Here is a 10,437-nt window from a genome sequence, read left to right as displayed (position 1 = left end):
TGAAAACAAATGCTCCCAAAACACATTGAACACATTGAGTTACACATAAAAATAAACTGGTAGTGAGGAAGAATAATGCAATACATATTAGAATGATTCATAACTGGTTCCATTTAGTGTTTTGCTGCTAAATTTTGTACTCACTGAAATGACTGAATCAAAGACAATTTCTCCCATGGGCAATATGCTAATCTAAATAAGCAATATCAAAGCACTGATTGCTAAAGCTAGCCCATATGTGTGTGAATAGGTTGAGCATCAGACCAAATTGGTAAAAGATCATTTGTGCTACAGAGAGCGTATAAAAATAACTGCAAGCAAGCATCAGGGAATTAAACATCACTTGTGGACACTTTTATAGCGACTGAATTCATTGTATCTTATTTATTTGTATCACACCAGGGGTAGTACTTGACCGGTTCAGACTGGTTCAGGTGAACCGGTAGGGGAGATTTGAATCGGTTTGTTGAACTGGTAAAAATCACCCCTGGTTGGCTCCGCCCACCCCTGCCCGGTTGCCGCTCACCCCTTCTGGCCGCTTGACCCACCTATCCATCCCCGCCCTATATATGTTGCCTTCACTACGTGGCCCAGCTAATCGCCTTACCAGTTGCCTTGCCTGCTCAGCTCATCAAAGGTAAGCAATACATGCTTCCCGCTCGCCCTTCGGCTTGGGTTGAGGGCCGGGGCCCAGGGACATGCCATTCGCTGAGGCCCTGAAGCTGCTGCCCACCTTGACTGGGTTGGGGACTGCGCCATTCACAGGCTCCAGCCTTGCCCTGGAGCTGCCATCCGTTTGCCACTCGCCTCGACCAGGTTGGGGAATGCGCCATTCCCTGGCTCTGGCTTTGCTCCAGATCCTCTGCCCACTTGCTGCCCGCTGCGCACTGTCCCTTTGCCACGTGACACATCCTTACCTTCCTCTTGTGGCTGGCTGCCAGGGAAGGCAAGCCAGGGCTGAGCCACCACCGCTGGGCTCTCCACCAGCCTGCATCTTGTCCCCCTTGTTGCAAGATGCCTGCAGCCACTGCCTCTTTTTTTTTTCAGTGTGGCTGGATCCCCACTGAGGTGCAGGGAATGGGGTGCGCGGGTGTGGCCAGTGCATAGAACAGGGCGCCAGCGTGTTTGAAAAGCAGAGCAGACGGAGGTCGGTAATTTTTTTTCCCTGTAAGAAGCCTGCAGCCGCTGTCTTTTTTTTTGGTGCAAGAAGCATCCAGCTGCACTGAAAAAAAGAGGAGCCACAGGAGGAAGGTAAGCCCAAAGAAAGAGGTGGTCGTGGGGGAGGAAGCGGGGCTAGGGCCGGGGCCTCTGAAGAAGGGGAAACGGGACTGGTGAAGGGAGAGTGGGAGGCCTTTGACAGATTAGGCCAGGCCTGGGTGGAAAATAGGAAGGTAGAAATTCAAAAAAAATTCTTACTGGATTCTGTGGGCGTGGCTTGGGGGGGGTCATTTGACTGAGTGGGCGTGGGTGCAGTGAGATTGAGTTGGTCATGCCCACTCAGTTACAAGACCGCCACCACCAAGCCATGTCCACAGAACCGGTAGGGAAAATATTTGAATGTATTGTATCACACTGTATCACACCTTATTTTTTCAAATAACTCGCACAAATATGGCTAACATACCTTCCTCCTATTTTCTCCACAACAACCCTTTGAGGTGGGTTGAGCTGAAAGAGAGTGACTGGCCAAAAGTCACTCAGCTGGCTTGGCTCTCTATCAGTCCATTGGAATAACCCCTGATCAATTGCCAGATTAAAATGGTTTTATCAAGCTCACCTGAGCAAATTGCAAGTTGTAAACTGTTCAAGTAGTTTTATTCATTTATTTATATTTCCACTTTTATTGTTTTTATAAATAACTCAAGGTGTCAAACATACCAAATAGGCCTTCCTCTTATTTTCCTCACATCAGTAACCCTGTGAGATAGGTTGGGCTGAGAGACTGGTTGGCTCAAAGTCACACTGCTGGTTTTCAAGTCTAAAGCGGGACTAGAACTCATAATGTCCTGGTTTCTAGCTTCGTACCTTAACCAGTAAACAAAGCTGCCTTTTTCAATTGACTAATAATGATTTTGTCAATGCCAATGGTGCTCCAGATGTTTTGGAGTTGCATCCAAGGAGCCAATTAGCAACCTTGGATACTAATCCTTGCTTTCTTTTGCCAGTCATTCTACCTCTGTTTGGAGGTCTTTGCTTTTTGTGATTTTTTAAAAAAATAGTTCGTTCACTTCTGCTCACTCCAGGTATTTCCATGTCCACTATCCAGACTTCGTCTTTATTTGAAATAGAACCTCTCCAAGTATTAAATAGATCCAAGCTATTTGGCTTTCTAGAATCAACCAGAGGCTGCTACTTGCTGAAACACTGATTAAATGTGTTACTTAAATATTATGAAAGCCTTACTTAAATATTATGAAAAAGATAAGAGCTGACACTATGTCCTAAAGGAAACAACAGATTAACAGGCTTCTCCTACTAAAACTAGATACTAGAACAAAAAGCCTTGCAAAATACTTGGATCTTTGATAAACTTATAGCGAGAACAAGACAAGCTATTAAATAAATGGAACTGGTATTTATAATAGAAGCCTAGTTAATTTTCTATTCTTTCTGTGAAATTCTGAGAGCCTCTTACTTTTGGGTAAAGGAACAATTGATACCTGGACATTCGTAATTATAATGGACTATTCGGTTGTCATACAAATGATCACTCAGCATAGATAAATATAGGACATAAAATAAAACCAATGAAAATGCAGAAGAATAAATGCCAACTTGTAGAGCAAAAATCTTCTAAGATAAGGAATTCTATATTACTGATCCAAAGCTATTGCCACTGAATTGCTATTGCTGCTGCTAGGAGTCTTATTGAAAGCAACAATCTTGCTTGAATTCCTGGTGGCATCTAAGGAACACAAAGAAAATAAAGACTGATTATTTAAACTACAGCTACAATAGGTATAATGATATTTTCAGGCTCCAAGAGAGAAAAATCGTTACCACATACATCAATTTCCACAAACACATCTTACTTCCTGGTTATGTGCAGAGAAGCAAATGCAAATAAAAATGCATTTATGTGAATAAAATGAATAAAATCAGGTAAATTCAAAATTACATTGGTGCTTTCTCTTCCTCCCTCCCAGTTTTCTCTGCTCATTGATTGTCAGCTCTTGTCAAAACTTTCAGTGTTCTTTCTAGATGTTTTGGTACACTTTTTCCTTTTTAAGATTCAATTCTTAATCACTGAAAAGAGAGAAATTATCTAGAAAGAGCTGGTAAAGACTTGATATGAGAGAAGAACATCAGGAGAAGAGATTAGACTATGAACCAGTATTTCACAAATGAAGTATATCTAAATGATAAAAAAACTAGAACAAGCAGAATTGTATGCCTCAATAAATATTTATTAAAAATTGGAAAATGGATGAAGAAATTGAAAATAGGTGATGCATAATATGTGGCATATTTGAACAAATGAATCAGGCATGTATAAATCAGGGAATCAGACATGTATAAATAAATTTTAAAGAGAGTTTAATTTTCTTTGATCAGTTGGTTTGCTTCTTTGGTATTGTCTTATCAGTTTTAAATAAGATTGGCATAGAAGTTAATGTCTTTTGTAAAGAAAGCAGTATCAGGAGAGCACCAATGATAGAATTACTATCCTTAGTACTTTCTAGTCTAAGACACAGTAATGTGTGGAATGCATAAATTTCACCCTTCAGACACAGCTGGGGGATGTAGCTCAGTGGTAGAGCGCGCGCTTCGCATGTGTGAGGTCCCGGGTTCAATCCCCGGCATCTCCATTGGCTTTTTGGTTGTTGTTTTTTTGCAATCCAATGAGTGCTTTGAAATATAAAGCTTCAAAGTCTTTCAATGCATTCAAGTTTTTATTTTATCTTCATGTTACGGACTTATTTCAAATACATTGTTTATGTAATTGCAAAAAACTTTGTCCTAATTTATGGGCAAAACAATTTTTCTGATATCTGGAATGTAAACTTAGCGAGATGTTTAAGGAGAAACCTATAAATTGCAATCCTTGCCTTCACTCCTCCCCCACAAAAATTAGAGTTGCATTAACTTGAAATGAAACCGGAGCCTCCCACATGGTTGGTGAGAATTCTACCACCAAACCATCAATGTACTGTATATATGAAATCGTTTTAGTGTTTCTTTTTGGAAAAATTTCTATTCATATTTCAGTAAGATTACCATTATTTTAAGTTATTTGTATATGATTATTCTCAGTTATAAAGTGTATGTTCTTGTAAACATATATAATAGAAATACATAAAAAAGCGAATTAAGATAGAAATGCTTAAGACAAATATTCTTTGGAATATTATTTGTTAATGCTTGAAAATTCATGTTAATGCTTAAATGTATAGAGAAAAATGACAGTCACAACAACTGTAGCTTCTAATCAAATAAAATAAATGTATTAATTTGAATCCACAGGGATTAAAAACGTTGTGATGCAATACAACTGGTAAAAGACATTATATTGTATATAATTCAGCAGGTTTTCAGAATTTCTCTCAGAAGATTTACAATGATAAAGCTGCTATATTCTGGTAGGTTAAAATAAAATCCCAATAATTTTATCATATAATAATGTATTTATTTATAGTGACAATAACTTTAAAAATTGCCAGAGATTTTTAAAGTTAAAAAAAACAAAACCTAATAAGTTGGATGCTGCTGGGCCCTAGAACTGGCTGAGGAGTAGATCAAGTCCTGCAAGTCTGTTGGGTAGCTGAGTGGGAAGTAGACCAAGAGATCTACAAACTGTAAAATCCCTCTGCATGCTGGTAGCTTCTGTCTGGCTTTAGGCTCTTTTGAAGGGCTGGATGAGAAGTAGGCTGAGGCCTAGAAGTTGTAACAACCCCTCTGTGCGCTGGTAGTTTTTGCTGCCCAGCTTTAGGCTCCCTTGGGGGACTGAGTGGTCAGGTAGGATTCAGCCAAAGTGGGGGTAGGAAATGGGTGTGGGAACCCATTGGGATTGGTGGGGGATGGGGGACACTGCAGCATCTCTAAGGTCAGTGAACAACCACAGAGGCACTGCAGCAGCTGTAAATTTGAAACTGGGTCTAGGCAGCTTAGTATAGGGGTGGATTTGTCATAATTTTGAACCAGTGGTGGGATTCAAATAATTTAATAACAGGTTCGGTGGACAATTCAAGACGGTTCACAAGGCAAGAAAAGTCCAGAGTTCAGAAGGCATGATCCAAGTCAAGGCACTGTGTCAATCCAAAGCAAGGCAAGAATTACAACAGCCAGAAAACATACAGCTAGAAAATAAATAAATTGTTCCAAGCATCGTTTCTATCTATCTGCAATGCTAAATAGCCAGCTTTTGGTGCATCTACCAAGAAGAGTCAGCCTTTCTCCTCACAAGTAATCTGACCTTCTCTGCTCCTGCCTTTTTTCCGCCCTACATGTTCTTGAATCAAGTGCAGAAGGCAGTTCTTCCTCATCACTGACCAGCTGCAGCTGCATGCTTTCCCCACCTGAAGCCTCAGGGCTATCTTGCTGCAGCTGTGCCTCAGCCAAATCCCTCTCAGATGGCTGTGCCAACTCTTCTCCTTCCTCCGAGCTGACATCTGGAGAGGTATTTGGGGAAGTGTCCAGGGGAGTCATCACAATAGATCAAAAAGCACATCTAGGAAAATATTACAGCTTTCATGTTTTCAGTTTAGATTGGATACCAAACCATGATGATGTGCTATCAAATTATTTTCAACTCTGAGAAAACACATACTGTACAGTAGTGGCCAAAATTGTGGAAACCTTTTGAGAAAAGTGTATTTTTGAGGTTTGATGGCTAATAACACCACTTTTTTTGGGAGTAGTACCATAAAATTATATATCAATGGAGAGATAATTTAATCAAGAATGTAATGCAACAAAATTTGTTCAATTATCTGGATGCACTACACCATCCCATTCCCACTAAAGATCATCCAAAAGTGCGACCAATGTCATTTCTGTCCCAAATCTAGGCCTGAATCCTGACTGGTAGAGCTTGAGATAATCCGTTTCATCCAGAAACCTCTGGAGCTGCTGTGCAATCACCTTCTCAACCACCTTCCCCAACATGGGTTTGTCAATTTATTTTATTAGTTTTATTGTTTTAAATGTGATATTATATTCTGTAAGCCGCCTTGAGTTGCCATAGGCGAATAGGCAGTAATATAAATTCAATAAATAAATAAATAGGACTATAGGGCAGTAAACTCGCATTGCTTCAAGCCTCCTATTGGCTTGCAAACATCTTTTGCACCATCCCAGTCTCGGTGCATGGAACACTTGAAGGCTGACAAAACTTTGGGCAGCAAAATCATGTTCCTTCAAGCCTCCCATCAGCTTGCAAATGCTCTTTGTGCCAAGACTGGGATGGTGTGAAAGGCATTTGCAAGCTGATGGAATAGCCCCAAAGTCTTGTTGGCTTGCAAGTGCTCTTTGGCCAGATCTGATACAGGCCTTGATTCACAGAGAACAGAGGCCTGTATCAGATTCATGGCAAAGGGCTTTGTAAATGGAGTGGCCTTCCCTCTGTTTGAAAAGCCTTTTACAGCAGATCTAATACAGTACTGTAGTGCGAGATCACACAAAATCAGTAGCATGAGATTTTGTGCTACTGATCTCACGTGATCTCTCACTACTCTAGGCCTCTGTTTTCTGCAAATGCATTGAAGCAGGCAAAGGAACTGATGGAACTGATGGCTTGCTAGATTGTCGCAAGATAAGTGAGCCTCCACAGGTCCAGCGGGGGGGGGGGGGGGGAATAGGTTGGACAAATGTTGCAGCGCCTCTGCTGTCATTTGTAAGTGTGAACGACGCTCATAGTGCTACAACATTCATAACTTTGGGACTGGGTCATAAGTACTTGGGGGGGGGTAGGTTGTAAACTTCGAATGGTTACTAAGTGAAGTGTCGTAACTCGTGAATTACCTGTACTTGATAAGATAGAAAAATGTGGATTAGACAGTATCACTACCTGATGGATTTGTAACTGGCTGATCAATCGTACTCAACGTATAGTCCTCAATGGAACGGCATCTACATGGAGGAAAGTATGCAGTGAGGGTACCTCAAGACTCTGTTTTAGGCCCAGCACTCTTCAACATCTTCATCAATGATTTGGATGATGGGATAGATGGAGAACTCATAAAACTTGCAGATGTCTATGGAGATTCTCAGTCATCCAGGTCATGGTTGTCCCAAAGATGCTTTTTCAAGAGGCAACTGGACTGCCTGGTTTGTCTTTGAAGATGTTTTGCTTCTCATCCAAGAAACTTCTTCAGCCCCGACTGGATGATGGGGAATGAAAGGATTTATACTCCTTGTAGACAGCTGGTCATCTCCATTCTTTTAGCGAGTCATTAAGGTCATCTGGATATTTATGTGTCATCAGTGTCACCTGAGTGGTGGAAATGGGTGTGGAGCCTTCTTGGAACTGTTGAAAGGGCTGTGTTGTAGATTTTTTTTTTTTTAATTTGATTTATATGCCGCCCTTCTCCGGAGACTCAGGGCGGCTTACAATGCGTTAAGCAATAGCCTTCATACTTTTGTATATTTTATACAAAGTCAGCTTATTGCCCCCACAAACTGGGTCCTCATTTCACCTACCTTAGAAAGGATGGAAGGCTGAGTCAACCTTGAGCCTTGGAGAGATTCGAACCAGCAGAAATTGCAGGCAGCTGTGTTAATAACAGGATGCACTAAACCACTGTACTATCAAGGCTCTTATTGTAGATTGTAGATAGATGATGTTGTATCCCTCTTCCTGTGTTGTGGGGGCCCTCTAAACAGAGAGGGCTGTTCAATTTTGAAATAGATGGCCTTTGACCCCTCTTTCAAGCCAGCAGTCCTTTCTGTCTAAAATGTGGTCTTTTCTGTCTTCAAAAGAGTGGCTTGTGTCTTTTAAATGCAGATGGACTGCTGAATCAAGACTAGACATTTGTCTGAAACGCTTTAGGGTTTCCTGTCTGAGCAAGAGGTTGGACTAGAAGACTGCCAAGGTCCCTTCCAACTCTGTTATTCTGTTCTGTTCTAATGTGATTATCTGCCCTCAGCATCCTCCTATACTGCTGCTGCCAAATAAAAATGCTTGCTTTTGCTGGCACCTGGATCGTGCTGTGAATATATATTCTTGGCATAAACTCCCAGTATTCTTTGCTCATCTCTTCCGGAATACCTCACCACAACATGGCAGCATAGCAGGACTTGGCCCCAGAAGGGGAAATTAATTGATCTAACTTATCCTCAGCCAGGAGATCCAACCATGATTTAATAAAATAATAAATCAGAGTTTTCCAATATGTTAAGGAAGAATATTTACCGTTCAATATAATCCATGTTCCAGGCTCATATTTCATATCAGGCAGTGGTGGGATTCAGCCAGTTTGCATTGGTTCGGTAGAACCGGTAGCTAACTTTTTGTTCAGTTCGGCAAATCAGCTGAACTTCGCCATGCCCCGCCCCACATTAGTGGCTAATTTGTGGCTCAGACAGTTCCTCCCCAAGGCAAACCTCCACTTTGTCCAGGACATAATTACCTCCCCTTCCTTGCTCTCTCCATCCTCCCAATATCATAAGCCACCTCATCCACTCCGAGCTGAAAATTCAACTGATCGACTCCAAATTGAATTCTTGGCAAGTTGCAAGGTCAGGAAGAGGAGGAGGGGTGTTGGTGGTAGTGGCATTATTACAGTTTTAGGGAAGCAGGGCTTCCCACCTTTTTCTCCCCATTTCCTTCAAGGGACACGTTCTCCTGGGATTCTTTCCCCACAGCCGGCGCTCACTCAAGCCTGCTGCCACTCTTGAGGGTACCCATACCACAGTAATGCCAGAACGTGCCTGTGCAGGGAGCCCTGCCGAGTCCCAAGTGATTCCGGCTCTAGATTGCTGTGTGCTCGTTAATTGAAGCTCTCCAGTCTTTTGTATGCACTCCTTTCTCTCCCCCCTCCCTGTGGCTTCAGTCTGAGGATTGTGGGAGCATGCCAGGTGGATGATTCTTTGTTGCCTGCTATGGCTATGTCGCTCACTCCTTACGCTTTGCTCATGCAGACGAAGAAGGGGAAGGTGGCTTGTGTCATGTAACGAAGGCCGGGGGAAGGGAGGCTCTCCTCTTGCAGGGCCAGCTGACAAAGGAAATGCTATTCCCCCTCCCCCTTGGGAGGCCAGGCAAGTGAGAAGTCAGGAAGTGAGGTGAGATACCGGGAAGCGAGCAAGTGTTTCTAGTTGCCATTGTGGTCTCTGCTGATCAGGATGTCTAGGAAGGGTAGGATATGAAATGCATTGGCACTTAGCCACTCATAATAGCTGTGACCACAAGGGCAATGGAAGCATAAAGAGAAAGTTAAGAATTTACTTTTGAAATGTCTCTTTATGTCTTATTTTGCCCATTCTTTGATTATGAAATTGCAATCTTGGTTCTTACTTCTAGCCTTAGTTCTCTAGGCACACACAGGAAAATGGAACCTTAAAGTCAATTTGATTCTTAAGAGACTGTTTAGACAAGTTCTCAGTTTTCTTGACAATCTTTTCAGAAGTGGTTTTCTTCTAAGAAACAGTGGCTCACCAAAGCTATTCAGCTGGCATTGTGCCTAAGGCAGGAGTAGAACTCAGAGTCTTCTGGTTTTTAGCTTGATGCCTTGACCACTACACCATACATGGAATTATTCTGACTGTCCTCTTCATGCAATGTAGCTAGCTAAATGTTAGGCTTTTTTGCCCACTCCAGGTACTTCTGTAAATAAACCTTAATACTGTCAAACTTACATTTGCTGAAGTAGTCTTATAAAGTTGGACCCCATCTCCAGGGTCACAAAATGCTGCCTTCAACAATATGAAATAAGACAATAAGTGAGAACAGTGTACATTCTCTAAATTAAGATTCTTTTGACTTTGTGGTATTAGATCCAAATAGTGCAAGAGAAGCTGTGATTACATCAAGTGTGTTATGTGAACTAGTTTCATATTATACTAGTTTCATGAAGTTAGTAGATGGATAGTTCTTCTAGCGTGTGAGATGTTCTTTTCTCAAATTCACTGTACTCATGAAGATGATAGAAGAATGAAAGGGAAGAAAACAGTCATGCCTTAAGTTACTGGTCCTTACAGGAAGTGGTCAATGAAGGTATGTCTTCTTGTCATTTCATTTCTTTGTAAAGCCCAACATTTGAGTAACATGCAGTAACAGGGAGACCCATGAATGGCTCAAGCAAACTGGGAAGAAAAAACTGAACAAAAAGCCAACACTCAATATTGAACACAAAGGCTACCATTTGTCCAGGCTTTTAAAAAATATCTCAATCCAAATAATAATCTGGAATAGGGGAAATAGACTAGGGGCACTAATAGCAGACGTTTCCCTCGATCCTATATAAGAAGTGTTCAGCTATCATGTCAGACATTTTTCTAAGA

The 10,437-nt window shown here is 41.6% G+C and overlaps 1 non-coding gene across 1 annotated transcript; it reads left to right on the top strand.

Moving 5' to 3' along the window:
* The first annotated feature begins 3,737 nt into the window (after positions 1-3,737).
* TRNAA-CGC (transfer RNA alanine (anticodon CGC)) lies at positions 3,738-3,809 on the top strand. The gene has a single exon. It is a non-coding gene; the product is annotated as a tRNA-Ala (tRNA).
* The last annotated feature ends 6,628 nt before the right edge of the window (positions 3,810-10,437 follow it).

Source organism: Pantherophis guttatus, chromosome 4 (assembly GCF_059756535.1).
Source record: "Pantherophis guttatus breed Tessera chromosome 4, ASM5975653v1, whole genome shotgun sequence".
NCBI lineage: Eukaryota > Metazoa > Chordata > Lepidosauria > Squamata > Colubridae > Pantherophis > Pantherophis guttatus.
Note: the sequence above shows the minus strand (reverse complement) of the source record. Positions and strands in the feature narration are given on the sequence as shown.